Source organism: Falco cherrug, chromosome 4, assembly GCF_023634085.1.
Source record: "Falco cherrug isolate bFalChe1 chromosome 4, bFalChe1.pri, whole genome shotgun sequence".
Lineage (NCBI taxonomy): Eukaryota > Metazoa > Chordata > Aves > Falconiformes > Falconidae > Falco > Falco cherrug.
In genome coordinates, this window is record NC_073700.1 from 27,845,360 (window position 1) to 27,870,727 (window position 25,368).

Consider the following 25,368-nt stretch of genomic DNA (forward strand, 5'->3'; position numbering starts at 1 on the left):
TCATCCCTATTCACAAATGCAAAGATTTGTTATTATTTTGCTTTATTATTTTGTTGATTTTTGTGCAATTAGGGGGAAAAAAATGGCTTGAAGATGCCAGTGAATCCCACATTCTCCCGTGCAGATATACACAAATTTTCAGCTGTCATTGGAACAATTCCTCAAGTTTCTGAATCCACCCTTCAGCAGTAATATTCTACCTACTCTCTTATCTATTCTGGATATTTAGACGGAAAATCATTTGAGTGGGAGTTAGCTTGCTCTTCTCGAAGAGGATGACAAAGACTTGTTACTCAAAAGCATCTGTGCCTGTTCCATTATTAAAGGTCATTTTCTTCCACTCAGCTCTTGCAGAGAACATATATAAAGAACAAAGCGCTTTTAGCTTCGATACTCTACAACCAGCAACTCCATGTACGTCCTCGGAACTCCGTATGTCCTGTAAGGAGTCCACATGCAGGAGACAATACCTATGGTATGTCATCCAAAACTCAAGCCTCTGAAGCAGCTGATTACAGCTTGGGGACACGTAAAAAAAATGGAAATAAATTCCCTGCGTAGTACTACTACTATCTGTACTCCCATAGCTGCCTGGTATCCCTGCACTGCTGATGATTCTTTTAACCACTATTAATGCAAGTCATTAAAAACATTCTCTCTGTTTAGATTTATAAACAGAGCAAGAAAGTGACTTAAAAACTCACCCACTCCATTTTCTAATCTTTTTTCAAAAGCATTCCATCTAGCCCAAATGCACAGAAGAAATTCTAGCCCATTAACATCCATTAGCTAACAGAAGGGTAATGAATTCATCAATACTGCTAAAATGCGTGGGTACAGTATCATGCTGAATCATTTAGTAACTACATTTGCAGCAAGAAGAGCTCAAACAACCTGCCTTACACTGTCAGCAACCATCTTCCTGAAGGAGGAAAAATGAATGTATTAAGATCACCCTCAATTTCGTTATCCCTCTTGACAAGGTTGGTAGTGTCTCTACACACCAGTATTTCCACACCAATCAAATCCTGTCTGATATTGCTCCCCTCTGGACATCAGCTTCCTTTGTCAAGCCACCTGCACATTTGTGCAAGAAGCCTTCATTGCTCATTTTTCTGCAAATGACTTAAGGACCTGCCTTTTCCCTGCCTATTAACGTTCAGGTCAAATACGTTAAGTATTGCAGTGAGTTCTCGTTTTGCAAAGAGCAAAAATACAAAACACCCACACAGACTGTTTCCTCAACACCAGGCTACTGCAACTGTTACAGTGCTAAGGACTTGACTGATTTTTTCTCTGTTATCTATTTACAAAGCTATGGAGGAACTGACCACATTCTTCCACCAGCAAGAAGTTTTCATAACAGTGATAAGTTCTAAACGTAAGAAAAGAGAAAAGCTACCAAAATCAGCCACTCTTAAGAGAAAATACATTATGAACTAACATGAGAGCATAGCTACCAAAAAAACCCCACACCTACAGGCAGAGTATCATGGAGTAAAAGGGAAGGGAAGAAACCTTATTATGGAGTACACCGGTATTAAGTTACCACTCTCATAACAGTGAAAGGAAAAGGTATTTATTCATATATATATATATATCTCAATCAGACTTAATAATATAAAGAAACAAAGATATCCTTAAAGTGTAGATTAGAAACTACTTTGCTTGCTTTGCCTTGTTCAGGTATGCCAAGTCCAGTCTTCTCTGCTCCACTGCAGTTTTTAAAATGATAGTAAGTACACTGCACTTTTGTTTACACTTTGAGTTATAATGGCATCTACTCTAATTAAGTCCGAGAATAAAAAGGTTTTTGTTAAGGTAACCTTTATAAACCAAGTACAATTAATTCAACTCTCAATACCTTAGCTTCCTTAATATAGATAATGTCTTAGAATACATAACACTTACACATGTGTCTACATATCCTTAACTCCCACGGCTTAATTCAATTAATACTATTAAATCTTTAATGCTTAGCTTCAAAGGCTTTTTTTAATTTTTAGTAGCTCTTATAGGTTAGCACAAATGTTTTAAGTCTTTCTACCATATTTTAAATAAACTCTTTTCTTTCCACTTTGATGTTTGCCTTTCTGACAACCCTATACTCTGTGAAGCTGCTGGAACTTTGTTTTCTGTGAAATGATGACATTACAAGCTCCAAAAGATATGTTAATCACTGAGCTGTAATCAGGGATTTTTTTCCTCTCACCTGCCCTCTGGGCTGGGAGTTGGCAATAGAACTGCTTTAATCAAAACAATGTAGAAACCCATGAGGAGAAAGGATTCAACTTGGAGGGAGGGGCTCTTATTTGCATCTGTTTAGCATGTAAGCAGCAGGCGGGGCTTAATTCTTTTTTACTCTGGTTTCCCATGAAAGGAGAAAATGCAGAAGTCACCATATTTTTAATAAAATAGTTAAAATTGTTTTGACAAAAGATGAGTTGAGCTTGATGGAAGCATAAGCCTTGTAGCATCTAGAGACACATCCATTTCACACGTTGATAGGCACTGAACGTGGTTTTAACTGTGAAGCTTTGCCTGTACCAACGGCATTACCATCATAAATTCAGTCAGCTAAAGCTCCAGTTTATATACACATGCATCCACACAGACACAGACGTACATGTAATTTACTAGTTCTGCTACCCAGTAGAAGTTCTACTGTGAGCATGTTGTGCTACTACCAAGGCAACTTACACCAGCGTGTTTCTCCCCTTCTCTTTTCCAACTACTTCAACACCAACCACTACTCACCTTCCCCTGCTCAATCTCTAAACTTTGAATTTCTGAGACAAAAGAGACAAAGTTTTGACAGCATATTTCAGACCTTCCCATAAAGTGTAAGAGAAAAAAGAAAAAAAAGAAAAGAAAAAAAAAACAAGAAAAAACCCGAAGCACACTTTCGCTTTCTTAAAGTTTATTTTTCTTTGGAATAAGAAAGAGAAGTCCCTTCTCAAAATGAAACTAAAAATCAGCATTTCCAGGGACAGAAAAAGGCACTATAGTATTCTATACACTATGCAAGCTGACCAGAAAAAAAAAAGGGGGGGGGAGATTAAAAACCTAGCTCTGTCCCAAGGCATCCAGACACGATTTTGTGTAGACACATACATAACAAAAATATTTCTGCATTCAGGATGTCCAAGCATGTTTCTTGCATTTACACCTGGAAAGCTAACAGTACTAAACAATGACTTGCCATGCTCGGCACTGACTGCAAGTCAATGACCAGTTCCAGATCAACAGATCCCTCACACATTCAAGGCGAAGTACTCGCTGACATACTTCGCTTGATCCAGACCATGAAGTGCAGAACAGAAACCCCTCAGAACGCATATTAGAAACAGTATTATGTAGACAGCCTACAAAATTATCTTGCTGTTCTTCACCTCTCCAACATTTCAGCAGCCTGCCACATAAGCAGAGTTCCTGCCATGCACTCCCCAGTATTACACATCTTCAGTTGTATAACATGCTCTGTCTTTTAAAGCCCATGTAAATACTCTCTTGGAGGCATCATATATTCATATTATTGTGAAATTAAATGTACGTAGACATTATTAGTTGGCAGACAGACACCAAAATGTTAGTTATACTATTCAGTGTGCTTAAACCAGCAGGCCAGGCAAAAGAAGATTATTCACTAGGTAGTCAAACGTTAAAAAAAAAAAAAAAAAAAAAAAAAAAAAGAGCCAGACATTTCAGTCTGTCCTAATGTTTCACAAAGGAGTCAGCGACTTGTAAATTTTAAATGCAACACTTAAGCAGTTTTGCAGACTAAAAAACCCTCGCATCCTTTGATGACATACTTCAGTGCTCCTCTGCAATAAAGCAGTTTAAAAGTGAATTTGCCATCACACGAGCTTTTAAACTTCAGTTTCTCTAAAATTTAAGAATTCTGAAAGCCAAGTAAAAGCAATTACAGACTAAAAATTACAGTACTTCCTTATTAAATCTTCCCAAAAGAATCAGTAAACATATAAACACAAATATCTTTCAGAGGAGTCACCCATGTACCAATCTTTTTAAAATCTTCAGAAAGCAGTTGCTTTGCTGAAAAAGTATAAAAAAATATGGGCTACATAACTGCAGTCCTGTGCAATGACAGTCTTCCTGTTCTTCTGAAGTAGCATGCAGACATTTCTGCTTTAAAAATACACAGAAGCAGGTTGTATAGATTCTAAAAAGTTACAGTTACAATATTAAATATTGATTTCTGATCTGCATTTACATACTTCTAAGGAAAGTACATGGTGCCACCTATGCTATTTATCTAAAAACATTCCAACAGAGGCATTATCTTACTTTCTGAGAAACACTCTCCTAAATTGGTAGACAAAGTTTAACTAAACGAACTCTGCTCAACAACAGCAGCAAAAAAATAGTAACACTTCTCATCAGTAATAAGCAATCCAAACCCTTAAAAAAAAATAATGATTAAAAAATCACTGCAAGGAGCATAGTATTACAAGAAGTAATCATAAAACCGTGCAATAAGCCAATATGGGCTCAGAAGGCAAATATTTCATTAGATAACAGAGTAGATGTGAGTCCTATGCTTTCAAATGGTCATTACAGAAAGAGGTTTTTAATCAAATTATGAAGTATCTGGACAGGGTCATTTTAAAGATTGACCAGATCTTCCCTGAATATTGCTGGTAATGCACAATTCAGACCTCTCTAAACAAACATTAGTAGTCACATTCCAGCAATGTCACAAAATGGTAGGGTGTTTCACTGATTAATTAGCTAACTGAATAATTAAAAACATTAAAGTTCTGTTTTTCAAATAATAATTGAAGCGCTTTCCTTTACATATAGTACATGGCAGAGTCATTCTGCTTGACCATCCATCAGAGAACAGGCAGGCGTGTTAAAATAGTTCTATTTAGAACCAAAGGATAGGAATTAATTAATGATCTTAAATTTTGGCTGATTTCATAGGGTTAGATCAAACATCTGTGCTTTACTGCTGTTGTCGCAAGCCTCATCCCTGTCCAAACAGAGCTGAAAGTTAGCAGAAAGGCAGCTGCGGCAGCAATTGGGTCAACAGATTTAGTTGAAGAAATCCTCACTACTAAAAGGGGGAAGAAAAAAAAAAAGGCAGGAGAACAACAAAACTAAAATGCTGTTTGTGGCCTGTTCACCCAGCAAGCAACACACAACTAGTCACTTGCGAACAGATTTCCTACCTACAAGGAAACATGTTTGAGGGAGTCTTTCGTGCCCACGTCTCAGGGGAGGAAGTTACCTTTAAAAATACTTTGTTTTGCCTTTCCCTAAGGAATACTAGAACTTTACGTATCAGTTATTTTAGCGTTTTTGTCCATGAGGTCCTACAAAGGTCTTATCTGTGAACTATACAACCCTTACACCAGTGAGCAACTACTCATGCAATTAGTCCCAATGAAGTCAGAAGAACTGTTTGAGAAAGAAATTTCTTGCCAACCTAAGAGTTGCACAATCAGAAAAAAAAAATGTAACAAAAACACAGAGGGGGGTAAATTGCATCTGACAAAAACTACAATCAAGAAATAGCTGGTGACAGATTGTTATTTAAGTACAAGGAAGTGATTTAAACAGTCAGGAGCAGTTGTAATAAGATTATACGATTCTCTATTAAGATTCTTAAAATGTCTTTGTTCCAGCAAAGCTATGAAAAGACCGTTGCCCTTGTAAAGGTTCAGAAACTACCAAATTGATGTTAAGTCTAGAAATTAATATGATTTCAAAGCAAGTAAAGAAATAAATGTAAAAGAACATCCCTGACATCATTAGTGTCTTTGTCGCCCATGCTGACATTTCCAACTAGCATGAGTACAACGTGTATTACAGCATTTCTCAGTGGCAAAACTCAACCAAAGAGAACAGCCCAAACAGACAAAAGTACTGAGCTTGGTCTGCTTGGGTTTCTGCTTTTAAACAATGAAAACTACCAGTTTGATTTTAGAAGACATTACATTATGCAAGTGACATCTTCAGAATGGCGGGAAAGTCTCCATAAGGTTATACTGCAGAGAGATTAAATCAATGTCTGGCTGTTGAATTTCTTTGGAGAAACAGATGTGGCATTTTAGCCATGAGCCCCAGACTGCACCATCTCTAAGTAGTCCCTTCTAGAACAACAGGCCCAAAAACTGGCCATGAGTGTAATAACTATGGCTACACTGAACAACAAACGAGGCAAGCAAGTCTTCTGATTTCTGTCTTGAAGGATGGACCTAAAACATCTCTAGGTAAGGTGTCTGGTATGTTTCTAAACTAATAAGCAGCTTCAAACTTTGAAAAAAAAATTACTTAATTTGTAAAAGTATCATTCATTGAGTGCTGCACTGTAAGCATGAAAAAGAAAATGATTCACAGATTAATGTTTTACCGTAAGCGATAACAGAAATTTCCACTGAAACAGAACATCCACCAAAGCATTTGGTCTAAAGGTGATCAAACCTGTGCCATAGGAAACACGTATATGACCCGACCAGAGAGAGGAACCAGGACTGTTATTCAAATCAACACTAAACCAGATTATACATGTGCGAAGTACAAGGTAATTATGAAGGCAAGAAAGTAGGAGGAGACAGAAGTCTAAAAGACAAAAGACAGGTTTGTAGCATGCAAGTGTTCTCCTGCGTGGGTCACCCTCCAAAACCATTTTACTTCTCACGCCTTGTATATTTAGTCTTTATTACACAGCTACATGACAGAAGACTCAGCAACTGCAGACAACATTAATAAAACAGCACTTGGAGGAAAGACAGGAGCAGCCAACAATGTTGAAGAAAACTGCAGAGGCCTCATGCAAAAATTTCAGCTAATTACTTTAGGCAGCTCTGGGAGCTCTCCTCCTGACTGTGGAAGGAGAATTATTGCTCGAAAATAAATTGCATGCATCAGGACAACAAAACATACTGCATTTGAGATTCTTTAAAACTTTACCCAGCTACCTCCACCGTAAAATGTAGATAAGGGGAGCCTCCAACACAGATACCTATCTAGTTCTGGGCTGGGCCTGGTTTTACCCAGTCATACTGCTAGAACCAGCCGCACTCACACTGCCAGTGGGGACCTGTTCATGCCTGAGCTCTCCCCTGCTCTGCACTCGTGTTTCCCCACCTGGGAAGAGCTGGCTTTTTGAAGTCAGCATGCAAGCCAAGGCACAGGCAGTGCGAACAGACCAAGCCTGACCTTGAACACAAGCTCAAGGCACTAGTTAGAGGTATTTATGTTAACAGCCCTGGATGACATGTAAACAGATAGACACACTATTAACAATTAACACAGTACAGGGCATTGGTTCTGAGATCAATTTTTAAATTCAATTTTTGTAATACTACCCAAAATATTGATCAAAAAGTTACCCATACAGACAAAAAGCATTTCGCCAAGCATAGTGATTCAAAGCAGTATTTCCATATAAAAATGCACGACAAACCAAATTCTGGTAAACATCCCCAGCTGCCAGTGACACTGCAGCTAGAAAACACAAAATACTTTTTTATAATAGTTTTCTAAACAGTATAATCATATCATACTAGATATTTACACACATTTAATTTCTTGTGATACACACTACAGTTTGAAGGAACTCAGTCATTTAGTCTACTCTCCTTAAAAACTGCCTACAACCTTCTAGTTACCTACAAAACACATCTTAGAACTGTCTGATCCAACTATTTTGCCTTTTATCAATCATTTGGAGCACTGTCATAGAATCAACCAAATCCCAAATTTGAAAACGAAAGACAGAACTGTGATTTGCAAAATGATAAATAAGCAGTACCAGCTTTTCTGTAGCTTTCTACCTCCTGCACTACTCACCGAGAGGCTCAGTTGCAACAACCTAGTTCTAGATTCATCCTGAAGCTTATGGTCTCTGAATTCACTTATTATGACATACAAGCATTCTAAATTCCACACACACGCGCGTCCCTCCCGCCCCGAACAGAAAAGCAACCCTGTAACAGCCACCTAAACCGATTAATTCTGGGACTTTTTATGGTCTACTATTCAGCACGTACCAGTATGTAACCAAACTGAAGTATATCAATGCTAGCAGACCTACAATTAGACCTAGCAGGTTTTATTCTGGAGGACAGCATACATGTTGCTCTCCTCCACAGCATCTCATGCCTTCATAATGAGCAGCCAGGCTACTGAAATACACAAAAAAAACCCGCTGTTCTTTGAAGCACTTAAGACAGCAGGATACTAGTACGTTTCGATACTTTCTCTGCATAGATCAGAGTAAGGCAAAGTGGAAAAAGAACATTACAGACCTTCACACAAACCAGGCACCTTTCATTTTCTATTAGCAAGATCCCAAGAGACAATTTAGCGCTCTGCAAATGTGGCACTGGAAGACTGGAAAGTTGCTTCCTGAGTACCAGTCATTAAATAAAGATTTTACAGTAACTTATATTCTTCTAGACCAGGCAAAACCAATAGCCATTTCCCCATCCTACGTACACGACCTAAAAAAAGCAAGATCATGAATATCGTAACTACTCTGTAATGTATTTCTCCTAAAACAGATTATCATTTAATGATTTCTCTCACAAAAAAAATAAAAACACAAACCAAAAAACAAACCCACAAAAACAAAACACCGATTTCTGTATCAAGAAAGAAAGACTATCAGCATTTTTATGAAGTAGCAAATTAGGCCTTTGGCATTTCACAGCAGTGATCCAAGATTTGAGGCTTCTTAAAAGCTCCAAGTTTTAAAGCAATCAAATGGCTGACAGCTGGAACAAAATTAGCATGATTAACCAGTTATGTAAATAATGATGCGGTCAGTACAAGCTGAATTCATTTATGCTCATTGCATTATACAGCACTGCTTGTACTGGACATCAGATGTTTGTCAACTATTCATTAAAAATGACTGTAGGAATAATGGACGTGAAAAACAACGCGAACATTACCATCCAGGCTACCCGACAGCCAGGTCTCGGGTATCTCTTCTCCTATTAGGACGGGACCATGAGGCAACTTGCAGATTGGACTTTTCTTGCCCAAATATTATCCAATTCTACTTAGCTCCTACCTAAGCAACAGGTCAGTTATCTTTTCTAAAGACAAGAGTTCCATCATGTAAGTACCTCATTTTATTTCATTTCTTAAAGGCAGATACTAATTTTCATTTGTCAGTCCATGTAAAAGTCGAGCTACCATTTAGGAGAACCCTCATCACAGCAGGATGATGTCGCATAGTTACTTTATGGCATCAAGGAAGTTACAATCAGCACCCATAAGTCAAACTTCCTGAAGTATAACTTGCAGTCAGTTCAGCCTTATCAGAATTCACATTCAGGAATGCATACTCATGGTTAATTTGCTCTTGATAATTTCTGATAACATAGTTAAATATTTAATATACGGAAGATTATCTTCAAAATTCTATCTAGCTAGTTTACCATTACTTTGAGTTTATAATAGAAAATTTATCAGAAGTTCTGATTCTTCACAATATAACATTAAATATCAGTTTGTTCAAAAATAATGTGTCTGAGAATCAGCCAAGACAAACATATTTAGAAGTACTTCCTAAATTTTGCAGTATTTTGGTACAGATATCATTACAATATCTTTATATTCTTAATCAAAAATCATTCTAACATCCCTTATTTTACATCCTAACAATCCATTTTTCTATGACCTTGTCTCACACAAAGCACAGCAATACATTGGAATTATGCAAGAGTTCCATATTACCATAAAACATGTGTTCCAGTGAAGAGAATAAGAAAACTTAATCTTGTGGCCTGATTTGCATGGTGAACCCCCAAAATCAGCCTCGACAGCCAGTAACATCCGCAACACAACTTAATAATCCAAAGAAGTATTTTAGGCCTCCTGTTGAAAATGTGTATGTATGTATATCATTCAGGGTATTTTCTTAGTAGATGAAGAAACACATCCAATCCGCGTAAGTTTTAAACAGACCTTGCCTTTCAGATCACTGATGACACGGTACTTACGAAGGGGGAGGGGGGAAGCATTACATACCCCTTGGCCAGATAAAGCTGAGACCAAACGTTATCAATAGACTTTATGGCTTTAAAATTGGGAACTTCCTTTGTGGGTAGCCTATGATAATTCTTGTTTCAATATGCTTCACAACAATAATGCTTAATATAATGCAGCACACTGACTTCCCAAGACCAATCTGTAGCATCAAAGGTACTGCAGGTGAAGATTTAAATAAATAAATAAATAAATAAATAAATAAAAAGCCCTTTAAAAAATAATTAAAAGCACTACTACACATCTTCCAAACCGACTACGTCGCTGAAAAAAAAAACAAACCCACCCCGCAGCACCCCACCTCAGGTCAGTAAGGCAGAGGGGAGGCGGCGGGCAGGGCCCCGCGGCCGGGGACCCCCCCACCGGAGCAGGCCGCCATCCCCCGCAGCCCCGGCCCAGGTGGCTGGCGGGGACGCGGCCGGCCGGGAAGCCAGGCCCAAACTTTCGGCCGGAGGCTGGCGGCCAAAAGCCTTCCGGCGGCCGCCGGCCCCCAGCAGGACGGAGCCCACGGCCCAGGAGCCGAGGCGATCGCCCCCCACCCCCGGCAACACCGGCCCGGCGGAGCCCCGGAGGCGCGCCCCCTGCCCCCGCGGCCGGGCTGCCACGACGGGCAGGAACTGTTGCTGCCCCCCCAACGGAGACAACAAAGGCCACCCCGGCCCCCCGCCGGGGCTGCCCCGCCGGCCCCCAGCCTCCCCTCACCGCCGCACCGGCGCCCCCCGCCCCGCCTGCCCCGGGCCCGTGGCCCACCAGCCGCCGCCCCACAGCCGGCCGGCGGGCCCGCTCCCTCCCCGCGGGGAGGCCCGGAGCCCCGGGGGGCCCTGCCCGCGCCCACCCCGCACCCCGCTGCTAAGGGGAGAGGCGGGGGGAGGCTCTTCCGCCGCCGCCGTCAGCCCGTCCTCCCCCCCGCGCCTTGCCCGCACCCGGCGGCTCCCGGACTGACCTGGCGCTGCAGTGCAGGCGGTGCGAGAAGCGCGGAGAAGGGGCCGCGGGAGGCGCGGAGGGGGGTGTCCCGCTGCCCGGCCGCCGCCGCCGCCGCCGCCTCTGCCTGGGTTTGACACCCACACGCACCATCCAACATGGCGGCGGCCGGGGGGAGGTGGCGGAGGAGGCGGAACCGGCTGCCGCGCGCGCCCCTCAGGCGCGTCCCCGGCCCGGGCGCGGCGCGGGCGGGAGCGGCGCGAGAGGATGCGGTGGAGGGGAGGGGGGAACGGCGGCCTGCGCGCCCTCCCCGCCCGCCTCACGGCCTTCGCCATGGCAGGCCGCTGCCGGGGCTCCTCGCAGCCCGGCCCGCCGCCCCCCTGCGCCGAGGGCTGACGCCAGTGGGGAGCACGGCAGGATCGGGCCCAGGAGAGGGCCCCTCTCCTGCTCCGGCCCGCGGCCACGCCTCGGGGGAGGAAAATGCCTGGGAAGCCGAGGGGAGCCCCCTCCTCCTCACACCTCAGGGGAAACCCCATATTCCAGGCGGGAGAGGGGACCCCTCCCCAAAAAAATAGAGCCCCCAAAATACAGAGCCTGGGGTCACCAGGCACTCCCATCGCCTCACACAGCGCCATTGCTGCGCCTTTGCCCCCCGCCAACACAGAACAACAGTGTTTGCAGGCGGCGGGAAGCTGGGGATGGCGACGGCGATCTGAGGGGAGCTGGGCCATCTGGGTGGGATGGCAGCCATGTCCTTCCCTCCAGGGATGACTAACCTGCGTCCACAGGGGTGGCAGGTTGAAGAACTTCAGTGGCCTCATAGTTCATCCTGAATATCTCTGTTCCCCTCGTAAAATGGTGAGACAATTCAAGGAAATGGGACATGGCTGATGGGGAGACAGCCAGGGCAGGCGCGGGTGAGGGAGAAGCTGGCTAGCAGAGCTCTACTCCTGTAACAGCTGGCTCTGGGTAGTGCTACTGGTCATTTAAAACCCAAATTCCTGAGGAATGTTGCCTTACTCAAGCATAACAAAACAAAGGAGACTCAGAGCAAAATCCACTTCGTAAGGTGTTGCTTTTCAAGCAAAAGGAAGGTCAGACCAAGTGCTGCAAACTTAGGACCCAGCCCTTTCTCCTGTGGAGCTGGTAGGAAAACTGCCACGGAATCATGGTTTAAATACAGGAGAACAGGGACTGCAGTGAAATACTGAATAAGCTGCGTTAAAAGCGACTTGTTTAGAAACGCTGCAAGTTCAAATGCTTTGAATACCATCTGCTAGCTGGGAAACCAACTCTTCTGCAGCTAGTTATGATGCTGGCCTAGCTGTTAACCTTGAGCTCAGAGAGCTAGGCAGAATTAAATTATAGGTGAAAAACATAGAATCAGATGCATGCCAATTCTGTATCAGTAGGAGCTGAAAGAATACCTCCCTCTCTTCTGCTTTAGAAGAAAATGGCTATGATGGAAGCCTAATGTTTCTGTGCATGTTCATTAATCCTAATGATTAGGTGCTGACAGCTCTAAAGAACGAGAAGAAAGCTTTTGGTTAAAATAAAATGGGAAGAACAAGATTGTTCCTGGTGTCTTCCTTCCAGGTCTGGACAGACAACTCTCCAAAGCAGGAAGCAGCTTCCTCTTCATTCCCACTTCCATCTCAGGTGTCTGCATCTACAGCAATAAGTGTACAAACCAATGAACCCAGCAAAGAGCTCCTATAGCTAGCACACCTCTATCAATAAAACTGTATTTTCCATCAACCTGATCAAGCCACTTAGTGCAAACAAAACAAGCTAGCCTGGTAAAATTACATATTATTTTTATTTTTATTTTTTTTACTACATTCACATTAATGCCTTAAATCACAGTGTTCCTGTTACACTGGTCAGGTACCTGATTGATACAGCCACACCAGCAGAGATCTGCTCAGGCTGCAAAGGGGCCATCCCTTCTGGTGGTCCCATGACGACACCCACAGTGAGGGGGGACTTGTGGCAGTGAATCTATAGCCCTTGTTTCATATTAGCAACAGAAGGCCACTGCTATTTGTTCTGTGATTTTAAACCCAGCAGTTAGTGTAGGAAACCTGTCCACATCCTGCTCCATCCCTTTTTTGAGCAGGCTGTACCACGCCTTGGATGTTGACCCGAGCCACCCTATCAAATCATTCCCAGCCCACAACATTTCAGCTGCGTTGGCAGAGCCACAGTTCAAGGCCATTATTTGCAGTACGAGTTTGGCATCAGAAGCCGATAGCCATAGCATGTCCCCAGTAGCCACACTGGCAACAGAGCAGTCCATACAGAGAAAGCAGATGGCAGCAGCAAATTCAGCAGGTGGGAGTAGAGGGATTGTTGCATGGCAAGGAGCAGTAGTGCAGTGCAACGTCTGGTATGCAGGAGACACTGCCTGCAAAAATAAGACAGGCATAACCTCCTCCAGCTCTGCCCAGCCACAGCTGCCCTCCCAACTAACCTAGTGAAGAGCAGCTGCCAGGAAGCCACAGGAGGGCCTGTTCCGCAGCCATAATGTGAATATCGCCCACACTGTGACTACTGCCACGTGGGGCCGAGCACACCACTAATTAGCTAATGAGTTTGTTCCAAATGTCTAGCCACAGTGTGAGTGACAACAGGAACAGCACTTGAAAAGCACTGAAAAATGACAAGTACATTCGTCTCTTCTTGCTGACCCCAGCCTTGCATTAACAAATAGGTCACAAACAACAGTGCTTTACAGTGATCTAATCCTCCAGCCATATGTTGGCTGACCAAAAAAGATACAGAAAAAAAAAAGCTGCACAGAGAACACCAGAGAGCTCTGCAAAAATTCGAAGGAAAACTTGATAAATATATCCTTGCAGTTTGAAATTTGATTTCCTTGCTCTATTGTTTCTCATTTCCTGAGAGCTGGCTTGGTGGATCACGTTTTCTGCTTCTGCCTCCAGTGCTTGTAACCAAACAAGACTGAATCTTATTATCCTGATGCATGGCTCTAGCTGGATGCAATCCGATCTCTAAATCGCAGTCATTTTTGCTCCATTACCGATTTTCCTTCCCACTCCTAGCCTATAGGTCTTCAGAGGAATCAATTCAAAAACAGAGACCAGCATCATCTAACAAAGGTGTGTTAAATGTTCAGCACTTCGGTCTGTATTCAGTAGCTAAGTGAGAACCTTCCTCATGTCTCAGGAGGCTGGGCACCCTCCACTCGCACTGACTCCGGTGGGAGCCAGCATTTCTCAGCCTCCCTGGGAAGCCACATGCTTCCACATGGGGTAAGTGGGGACTTAAGTCCTTAAGTGCCCAATTTTGGAAATCTGCTAATTAAATGAGAATCTGGGCAAATGCAATCATTATTGTCCTTAAAGCCAAAGGAGTGAGACATTTCTCAGCAAGCTCAGGCCCTCTTCTGAATTTTCTGAGCCATCTGTGCATTGCCAATGGTGATACAGAATATATTCAGATTTGTACAAAGTGATGTGTCCGATTTCTTCTAACACCTTTAAGTGTAGTTACAAGGAACAAAATCAGAAAGATGGTGAATAGGGAAGAGTACAGCCCAGTAAGCCTGTGCCTGAGTTCAGCTGGAATTGACCCAAGTTTCATCAGAATAGAGCATGCTTGTGGCCAGCATGAGGGTTTTAGTTTTGTTTGTGATGCAGACAAACTTGTAGAACCATTTCCAATGCAAGTGTTCATTTTGTCAAGTTCAAAATTAATACACCTCTAACATGGGCTTTCAAAACAGACCTTTTCTGAACACGTTAGCAGATTCATGAAAAGAGAGAGACTGCAACCCCAGCACATTGTTTTTCTCAAAATGAATATGCACTGACAGTGCAAGAGGCAGGGATGTTTGAAACACACTTAGTTCTAGTAATTACCAAGTGTTGTGCTTCTTTAGAAGTTAGAGCCATTCTCATCTGTGGGCACCTTCCCTCATTCCTTTCTCCTTACTGCTCTGTAGGTGCAGTTTCTCCCCATGCCACATGGAGAAGCCAAGGCTACTGCGTTGCTTACATTAAATCCCACTAAAGCCTCAGGGTGAAATTCCACAACAGCTTTAATTGACCTCCACCATCCATTCCCATTCCCTCCCTACCATCAACACCAGCTTATACCATCTGTGATGAAGACTAATCACTTTTTTTTGGGGGGGAGGGTTACTTCTCAGCCAGTTTAGCTCTCTGAACCAGCTCACCAGGAGGTCAGATGAGCACACACACCAGCAGAAAGGAGGGGACAGGACCACTGCAATGCCTCACTGGCTGGTGAGGAGGTATTTTTCTTGTCTAATAAGACAAACAGCACATTTGGCATAAAGAGCCTGGATTTGCTGCTTGTTCCCAGGCTGGGAGCACTCACCCATTGGGACGGTTTCGAGCAGCAGGCTCCCAGGGCATTTGTAGTGAAGATGGGCTTGTTCAGCATTGCCATCTGGTTCCCCAAAGCAAATCACCAAGTCAGAGCCCATAAGCCTATGCTGGAGGACAAGAATTCGTCAGTACAAGAATTGCGGTCAGTACAGTTTGTACTATCCCTCTTGACTTCCTCCTTGCCATGACAAGAGGACTTCCTGCCAGGAAGGAGCTCATGGACAACATCACCCATCAGAGTTCCTCTTCATCATTCCTGCAGCCACCCAAAGAATGTCTCCCAAATAATCAGGCCCTCCCTTTCGCCCCAGGCCCATCATCAGACTGATCAAGGCTTCGTAATAACAGCCAAACCTCAGGATGACTTGTGTTGTTGCACAAGGATCTCACATGGCCAGGGATTATCCTCACTCCTCCCAGCTGTTTCTCACCTTGGAGGGAAACCGCCCTGTGGGGCTCCCAATGAGGAAAGTATCAGGAGAGCAAGAGGACTTGTGCTTCTAGCTCTGTAGCATCCTCTGGAAATTGGGTCTGCTTTCCTCCTGGGGGCTGGGGCAGCAGTTTAGTCTGGTCCTATCTGGCTGGAGAGGGAGGCAAAAGACTTTGTAGATTAACAGGAGGAGGGAACAGGGGAAATGAAGCATACCTACAACCAAGCAGCCATCCAGTGGTCACCGCTACCACAGGACATGGTGCGTTCAAATACAAAGAGTTTCACATTTAAGCACAAAAATTCAGGACCCAGGAGAAAAACACCACCTGGCCCACAGGAGGTGGGTGCAGTCATTCATCTACCACTTAGCTGGGGTGAATCGGGTACCAAGACTGAAATCAGCGTTATCACACCACACAGAGACATGGGGCATCATCTGGTCAACAGGAGCTTCCTTCATGTGCATGCTGCTCCCAGAGCACCTGACAGCAAGCTATGCCTGAAAAGCCACCTCAGTTTATAACCCTGGGAACTAAACTGTATAGCTACAGCCTTTTTTAGCTCAAGCTTCACAACACTGTTCTCAGTCATAGTAGCAAAGACAGGACATCCCTGAAGCAGACCAAGTGCTGGAAGCTGCAGGCATTTTGAGCTCTGTCTCTTTTAAACCAAGGGATTGGTAACACAGTGCTGCCATGTCCCTGGATTACAGCTGGATGCCCACCACTGATTATCACAGCTGAAAAGCTAGTTGTTTTTCCCCTTGACAGATGAAAACTGAGGGCTGTCTATTTGGTTTGTGTTTTCACAGCACCCAGCCAGTCGCTTAATTACTTGGCCCGGTTTCTAGGTTTCCGATTCCCACTTCTGCAAGTGACTTCCTCCATTCCCAGGCTCACAAATCCTGTTGCAACTTTCATATCTGCATTCATGGTCGTGACTCTGAGCTTGTCGCTGCTGCCCCATCACAAAGAGCACCTCATCCTCAACAGGGCTTTCCAGGTGTTTTCATAATGCAAAAAAAAAAACCCTAAACAGCACAAAGCTGTAAATACATGGTCCCTGTGTGATCAACAAGCAGATTAAAAAATTCACCAGCTGGACTAGAAGAGATTCACAACAAGCCATCAGGACTCCACAAAGCAAACAAACTGCACAGCACTGCAGGCAAGAATTTCTCAGGAACGTGTTCCATTCTAACACTATTTAACCAAGCTGCTCCACAGATCAGTCCTGCTGGACTGCTCTGCGAGCTCCTCAAAACCAGAAGGCTTCCTTGGTTGAAGAAAAACATCCATCTTCAATGACAGCAGGTTTCAGTAGCCATTTGAGCATCTTGGCTAGTTGAGCAGGTTTTAATTGGCTGTAATTAATACTCCTACAAGCTTCCACATTCTTATGGACTGAATGAGATTGAGAAATACAAGATTGCTCCCTGACCTTGTGAACATTAGAACAAATCAAAGGAACTCATTCCCTTCTGATCTTTAGAAATGAAACATCTCTGCAATCAGAGAGGTAAAAGGCAAACACCAGCACTGCTGGGCACTGACAGTGCACAGCCCAGTTTCTTCTGGGGCACAAACCACAACGGCCTCAACCTCAATCAAAAATAACTGCACAGCAAGTTGCTACAGACAGTAGGTTTCCTCTGTCCCTCAAGAATCCTCTTTTTATGCTTGCACGTCACTCAGAGCATGTTGAGGTGTATGTGTGCAAACCATGGTGCACCCACAATAGATTTTTAGCAATACTGAAAGTGGCCTTCGGTGAGATGCGTAAACTGAATAACCCCATCAGTGATGGTGAAAGCCAAATAAGCCTGAACTGTCTGATGTATTGAAAACACTCCATCTGTCACCAGTGGGCCGGAAAAACAGTTCGTGACACCTGCACAGCTAGGCTTACAAGTGCTTTACACTCAGCAGGATCTTAACCACTTGGAAAGGAAGGGCTGTGCAGATGATTTCCTCCACTGAAGCCACCAGTCTGACCCTCAAAAGAAAATTGACAGATGCTTCCACACAAACACCTTGTGCATCTTGCTCTCTATTATTCTGCTTGCAATCCTTCATTACAGGCATGTTACAGAAGTGGGTCTGCATCAGCCTTTCCAGCTTGCACTTGGTTGTCATGAAACAGAAACTCCAGTATTTTCCCTCCAGGCAGGGCAAGACCTCCCATTTTGCTCCGAGATCAGAACCTGGCAGGGAAGTCAGGAAACTGCAGATGCTATCGTTCATGGCCACCTCTTTCAATATGCATCTACAGACATAGCTGTGGTTCAGGAGGTGTCCAGGCCCTACGCTGCCAGGTCCTAGGAGAACATAACAAGGAAATCTGTTTGCTCTCCCACTTCCAGAAGTTGTCCTCCAGCGTTCACTGTCAACCACTACTGGTGTTGGGATTCTGGACTGCACACCCTTGGTTTTAAGCAGGATGGATGCTCTTATCTTCCCACATGCTGGCTCCCAGTTCCATGCTTCAAGCCTGCATGTATATCATCTTTGAGAGCAGAGGCCAAGTGCAGCACTCACATGCTGTTTCTCAGCTCTTCTGAACAGGCTGTCATGGTTTTCTCCCAAAAGCTCCATCCTTGTGTGCCTTTCCCTGGAATGCTCCATTAACTGGCATGTTTTACACACTTGAGGCCAAAACCTCTACTAAGCCTTTAGGCAGGTAGCATACTTTTTAAGCCTTCAGCACCCACGGGTGCTCAGAGCCTGTCCTACACCAGTAGATTTAAACATACGCTAAAATGATTTACTGAACCAGTAAATACCTCTGCCCCAGGGAGCCAAGGACAGTACGGCTGCAGACCACTGGAGGTGGCATTGCTGATCCCAGCTAAGGAAGCAGCAAGCAGATACCAGCTTGGGCTGCAGATCTTGACTTCGTCCCCTGGTCTCCAGAGGAGCAAGACACAGATGCCCAAGCTGGAGAGGGGCTGTACCCCTTTCCTGAGCTGTCTTTGAGGATCTCCCAGAAGCAACTCCAGTCCTTTGTGCCCAGCACTCTCAATCCTGGCAGTTCCTGCTGTTCCACAGGTTCTCCAATCTCCTTCAGCCACCTCGCTATGCTGCCTCTTCCTCCACATTGCTACCAGGGAAGGACAGCGGCCAGCCCTGCTCTCCTGCACACTGCTCTGCCTGATCCACTTAGGGCTGGAGCTTGCCCAGGATCACACTTTTGCCCTAAGTGCTCATCTAAGCCCTTGCAAGGAATCCAGTGCCCTGCAGTGCCTCCAACACCCTGCTCCCAGGCAATACCAGAGAAGCTGAAATCCCAGTCCCTGCAGCAGGGAGGACTGACAGGACCATTCAGTGTGATGCACTCAGGATCCCCCTCCCAAACCAGTCTCCAGTGCAGCAGGACATTGTCACGTAACATTAATATGACAAGACAACAAGAGGACATAACACACCATTACATCCTGCTGCAGCTTAACAGTTAGCTTCACGAGGTGGCAAGGTACTCAGACCTGCAAAAGCCTGTAGTGACCAAGATTGGCAACCAGCCACAGCAACTCAGCAAAGCCCCAAAGCCAGCAAAACCCAAACCCAGTTCCTCTTTCAGCCTGAGAGAAGGAGGGAAGGAAGACAGCAAATCTGCCTTTCAGATGCTTGCTGAAAAAAAAAAACCACTACATAACAGTATTTTGCTATATATTTTGCTAGGTATGGCAAGAACACCTATATGCATGCACCATACATACACCTACATGGGAAAAGGTTTTTATTACCTGTGTTAATGTTAGTACCTTACATCACTCAACCCATGAGCCCTGCCGGAGCCACACTGTTTCTTTGCCATCACCTTCACAGGGAGGTGGCCCAGGTCCCCAGTTTCCTGGGGATCTCAAACTCTTTCATTGAAAGAAATACTGTCATTTCCAGCACTGCATGAATGTTTCCAAAGCAAGCAGTGCCTTGACTTTCCATTTAAAAATGAAGAATTGCCTTGTAGGAGTGCTGCACGCAGCATTTGCCAAAAGGCAGAAAGCAAGAGCATACATCTTTGAGCTAACCCACAGGCAGTGCTTCTTTAAAAGAGTAAGGCCAGATCCTGATCTCATTTACGCAGGAGGATATCTGGAGAGGCCTCAGTGAAATTACCCTGCATTTCCACAGCTGATGTGTCAGAAATCACAGTCCAACACAGCCCCAGGGCAGTTTTATTGCAGCCTCCCCAAAAAAAGTCTTTGCTCACTCCTTCCTCTTGCCTTGTACAGGCAAAAGCACCACTCAGGAAGATGGCAAGAGAGCATTATGCCGCCAAAGCAGTGACAGCAGCTCTATTTAGCCTGGTTTTCTAGAGAAGGGAAGCAGATGCAGTAGCACTGTGTGGGTAGGGACGGGCGAGGCCATGCATGTGGGTTCCCCCTTGTAACCTTTGAAGCTGTTTGCTCATTTCAGAACAAGCTGATGGCAGGCTGGGCAGAGTTTTTACAGCTACGTAATTTCTAAATATTTCCTGAGGATGGGCAGCTGGGGGGGGGAAGAGGGGTCATAGTAATGAGGAACAGCTCAACCCTGTATCAGACTTCAGAGAATCCACACAGGCCTGCCACTTCAGGGCCTAGCTCTATAGGAAAAAAGGCCGTACTGGACACTGCAGTAACAGGAATAAATCAGAGTGCAAGCTGAACTGGGGGCTCTGGGAGCCTGGGGGGGACTCCTGAGCACATCTCCTCCTTCCCTGCAGGAAAGGGCGGTGCAGAGCAGCCAGAGCATCCGGGGAATCCGCAGCTGCACCTGCATCCGTCCTCAGCCAGACACAGAGGGCTTCAGTGCTCCATCTTCCCTCCGCTTCCTCCCTCTTTTCTTCCCCATCTTTCCCCTGAATAGGCGGTTTCAGGAGGAGCACAGTGCCCGGATTCTCTTGGGTTTTACAGCACATCCGGCGCTCCATGCATTATCCCGGCGGGCCTTGCTCCAGCAGCCTCCCTGCCTCCTCCCCGCTGCCCGGCGCATCGCCAGCCTGCCCAGGGATGCAGCAACACGCACATCCTCAGCCCGAGGAAGCAGCAAGCGAGCGAGCCTCCTCCCAGCCACTGGCCCTCCGCCCCGGGCTGTCCCCACGGCTGACTCACACCATCTGCCCTGGCACTGACCAAAACCCTGCCACACAGGGCTCCTCTTCCACACACCCGCTCCCCTCAGTGCCACGAGCTCAGCCAAAGGGAGCCAAACACACTACAGCCAAGTCCCAAGTCACCTCTGCACCCGTGCCCCCCCCCACATCCCTGCCTGGGAAGTGTCACTTGGGCACATGCTGCGCAAGCAGCCCTGTGGTGACAAGACACCTGCCCGAAGAAGGCCCCCGCACGCCTCCAGCCCAAGCAGCAGGGTAGGTACAGTGCCAAAGGAGGAACCACGGACACTTGCCACAATTCCAGAGGAAAGCATGACGTGAGTTCTGGCTTAATTGGTTATTAATAACTTCTTTGTTAACAAGCCAGCCCTAAGGAGGAACTGAAATTTGACTACTTCTCTGGTAGAGAGCTCAGCCACCCCTCCGCAAGCAATCATTCACAATTTCTCCCTACATCATTTTTGTTCTCGGAAATTGCAGACCTCCCCAGTGAGTCACAACGGTGACAGCATGGTCCCCTCACCTACACACAGCGTTGCAAGGCTGCTTGGTTGGCTTCTTCTTTTTAAATCCTAGAAAAATAACAGATGCTGTAGTTGAGGGGGAGCTTCTCAGAATCTGTTCAAGCACCAGGCTGTGTCTGGATATGACCAAACAGTTCCCTAGAACAAGCCCTCTGGGAGCTGCAGAGCTCCCTTGCCCATGGGTGGTTACTCATGCCACCCCATGCTGCCTGCTCAGGGTGAGGAGCCTTCCTCCACAGCAAACACTGCCAGCAAATAGCCTCCACACCCAAACCCCATGCCTCCCTGCCTGATTTCTTTGGAGCTTTCAGTTAAAGGGACGCTTCTGATTTCTCTCCTGCGCAAATCAAAGCAGTGATGTGACCCTCTTCACCTTCATGCTGTGCTCACGGCATGCAGCACAGTGGGTTTCCAGCCCCAAATATCTGGGGATGGCTCCAGAGGACCCAGAAGAGATAGCAGGGAAGTCCCCACTCCCGTACATGCCACAGCATCATTCTACCCAAATAATGATGTTATGGAGACCTTGCCTTCCCCATAACCCATGTAGACAGCCCAACACCAAAGAGGAAGATTGGAGACCGTATGCCAGAGCAGTTTCTCACTACAGAAGCCTCCATCAGATGTTTCCAGAGCAGCACTCGGCAGGTTCAGCAGAAAACATTGCTCACACAGCCTAAAGCAGAGCCTGGGTTAACTTGGATCAGAGCACCCAGGAGGTCTCAGAATTCCCCCCAGATACGTCAGTGGCCACAGTAAAACCCCAGGACCAGCATACCGCAACCATGGAGCGCAAAAGAACTGCTTCCAGCTAAGCACCCAGTGCCTGATCCAGGTCAGCTCAGTCCTCTCCAGGTCACACACAAGGAAGCCACAGGCAGCAGGAGGGAGGACACCTTACAGAGGGACAGCCCACCTTCTGCTCTTGGGGTGTCCCAGGCTGCCATGGTTGAACAGTCCCAGAGAACAACAGGACCTCACCAACATCTCCAAAACACAGCCACAAACAGAGCACTCCTCAAACCTAGCCTTGCTAGTGGCCTTCATGTCCTTTTGTAGGGCCCAGGGAGCTGAGTAGCCTTCAGCTGTTGCTGGCCCTGATGATTAACACATTAATGGTTAACATCTCTGTAAATGATCCTCACCTGAGTCTCCAGGACAGCCATGTCGCTGAACCAAAACAGGGGCAGTGCCTGCCCCCAGAGCCAGGCACCGGCACCGCTTGCATCCATCAGCCCAAAAGGGAGTCCTGGGAGCCTTGTGGGAAGCACTTTATGTCAGTTCTCCTCAGGCTGCTGCTCGTGTGTCTGGGCTTTCCCTCCTCATGAAAATGCTGTTTGGCCCTTTCCCAGGAGGTTGGTCCCAAGCCACCGTCCAAGGCTGCACACCCCTTGAGGAGGCTGTTTGGGATGACCTGCCTCCTCAAGTGACCCTTTCCTGCAGGTTTGGGGGTTGAATTGCACACCTGAGACTTCAGGATTTCCAATCCTTTTTCCAGAGCCATCAACAGCCCCGCGTGTTGACAGTGAGGTCCCACCACCAGCCTCCTGCCCTCAGGCTTCCCCCACAGGAGCTGGGGTGCACATCCCACCTACACCATGGGCAAACAAGACCCGCTCTGATTTATTCACCTAGAAAACCTAATACCAGCCTCAGCCACCCATGTTGACCCCAAGGAGATGTGGCTCCATGGCTGGATGCCACCAGCGCTTCATGGGACCTCTCACAGCCACGTTGGGCCGAGCATGGCCACCTGGCTCTGGGTCTCCTAGCCACCCCTCCTGTTTTTCTATGGGTCCTGCAGGATAATGAGAGGTTCAGAGGGGTCTGACCCTCCCAGTGCCAACCATGCTCTGCTCTCAGTTACACCAGGGTGTAAACAGTGATGCAAGCTCCTCATTGTGGGCTGGGATTTGTAGAGAAGTAGGGTTACGCACAAGGACAAGTCTGATGCTCAGGAGTCACTGATGTGGCCTCTGCTCCAGAGGGGAAGTGCTGACTCTGAAATCCTGTTTACAGGCACTGACGTGGCATTTTCTAGCCCAGGATGTTGCTTCCTCTCCATGTGGGGCCTCAGCGGGGCACCCGCTTCCTTGAGAGGCAGAGGATCCCCATCACATCCCGTGCCCCAGGCGTGGGTCGAGGCTGGTCCCCAGGCACACAGGCAGCTACCGGTGACGTGACAGCCCTGCACAGCGCACGTGTCAGCGGCGCCGGCTGCTGACCTGTGTGCCTGGCTTTATCTACATGCAGCATCTCAGGTGTGAGCTTAAAGTCGGGCTGAATCACCACAGCCACCCCCAGGCCAGCCCTGCTGCCGGGGTGCACTGCCCTGTTGCCTCGCTCTCCATGCCCCAGCACTGCTGGCATCCCCGGGGAGTAGCTGGTTGCCAACAAGCAGCCCAAGGCCAGTATTCCTACTCTGTCCCCACTCTCTGTGCCAGTGCAGGGCATTTATTCTGGTCTCCAGGCACTTGCTGGGGGGCAGCTGGTGGTCAGTGCAGTGGATCAGCCGTTCTCCTCCCTTCTTCACCTCATCTTCCCTGACCCTTCCTCCCCATCACCTCATCTCGCCAGCTCCATCCCCAGCCAAATGCAGACCCAGCAGCGCTGACTCAGCAGGGCCGGAGCTGCCTTCCCAATGTGGCAAGAGGAGCTGCCCCACGCCTGGTGCACAGACTGTGTGCGTGGGTGTGCGGAGAGCGTGGCAGCCACCGCAACCAGCCTGCCGTACGCTTTGCACAGCCCCTCGGCTCGGCAGGCAGTGCTTTGCTGCCAGGGACGGGCAGAGCTGGAGGCAAACGGGCTGCAGGGTTTCTTCTCAGGAAAACTACCCGTAGCGTCACAGCAGCCCCTTTCTCTGCAGCTCACTCAGGGTGGTGTCATGCTGTGGGTTTCCTTGTGCAGCGGTGAGAGGGGAAGCAGGGTGCGTGCTGGGCTGTGCTGCATTGCCGACCTGCGGGCACAGCACTGTGCGAAGGGACAGGACCCGTCCCTTTGCCTGTTGACTGCCAGGAGTGAAGCCCCTGGACACACTGGGGTCTGCGGTATGAGCCAGCTCGCATTGTCCAGCCCTGCCACCACCCAGGCCCAGCTTACAGCCCCTCCATGGGAGCCAAAGCCAGGCTTGAGACACACCCCCCCCTCCTGTCCACCCCAAACAGCACGGTGGGCCATGGCGCAGCGAGGAGCTGCAGGGGGCACCGGCTGGAGAGGAGCTGGGGAGCCCCTGGTCACCTCCTTAACAAAGCTCCTCAGGTCTGCAGTGGAAGGGGAAGAGGCTCCCCTCCTTCCTCTTCCTCCCTCCTTCGCCGGGATTTTGCAGCCAGGTAAACACAGGATGTTGATGAAACGAGCTCCGCAGACTGGGCAACCCTGGAGTCAGCAGGACTCCCAGCGCCCACCAAGCAGCCCAGCGGCGGCTGTACAGAGGGGAATGGGTGATACCAGAGCTGGCTGCACCCCCTTCTGCCATCCCCAGGGTCACAAAACTACCCTGTGTGGAGGGAGAGGCAGCATGGGCTGAGGTCAAACCCAGGGCAGGGTGAGCTCCCTGGTTGTGCGCCCCTGGCTGAGCCCCTGCACCTCCATGGCCCTTGGGATCTCCTGGCAAGCTGGGCTGATGCTCACAGCACAGCACCAAGCACCTTACTCCAGGCTGCAGGCTTTGACACCCAACCAGCAGCAACCGTGTGGTACCTCCTGGGCCTCTCAGAATACTGGCGACACAGAGGAGGCAGGGGTGGGGGTACAGACCCCCTGGGATCACACCCTGCCAGGCATCAGCTCAGTACCTGCCGCTCACGGCTGGCACTGCAGGAACAGGCTCCGGTACAGCGTGTGCTGTACAAAACATGGCTACTTGACAAGGCACAAGAGGAAAGATGGGGAGGGGGGGGGGGGAAAACTTGTTTTTGTGTTTCTTGGATGTCTCAGGCCGGTGGTTAGTCAGCCGTTGGCTCCCAGACCGAGCCTTGCAGGGCTCTGCAGC

General features: G+C 47.1%; 1 protein-coding gene across 5 annotated transcripts in view; it reads right to left on the reverse strand.

Annotated features, from left to right (window-relative positions):
* The window catches only part of EPN2 (epsin 2), a 64,586-nt gene that overhangs the window by 36,783 nt on the left and 2,435 nt on the right, over positions 1–25,368 (reverse strand). For 4 of the 5 annotated variants that reach the window (XM_055706749.1, XM_055706746.1, XM_055706750.1 and 1 more), the window contains exon 1: positions 10,973–11,136. The exons of the other annotated variant lie outside the window; for it this stretch is intronic. The gene's annotated coding sequence lies outside the window, so the exon portion shown is untranslated. Of the gene's footprint in view, positions 1–10,972; positions 11,137–25,368 lie in introns of those variants that run through there. 5 annotated transcript variants of the gene reach the window in all.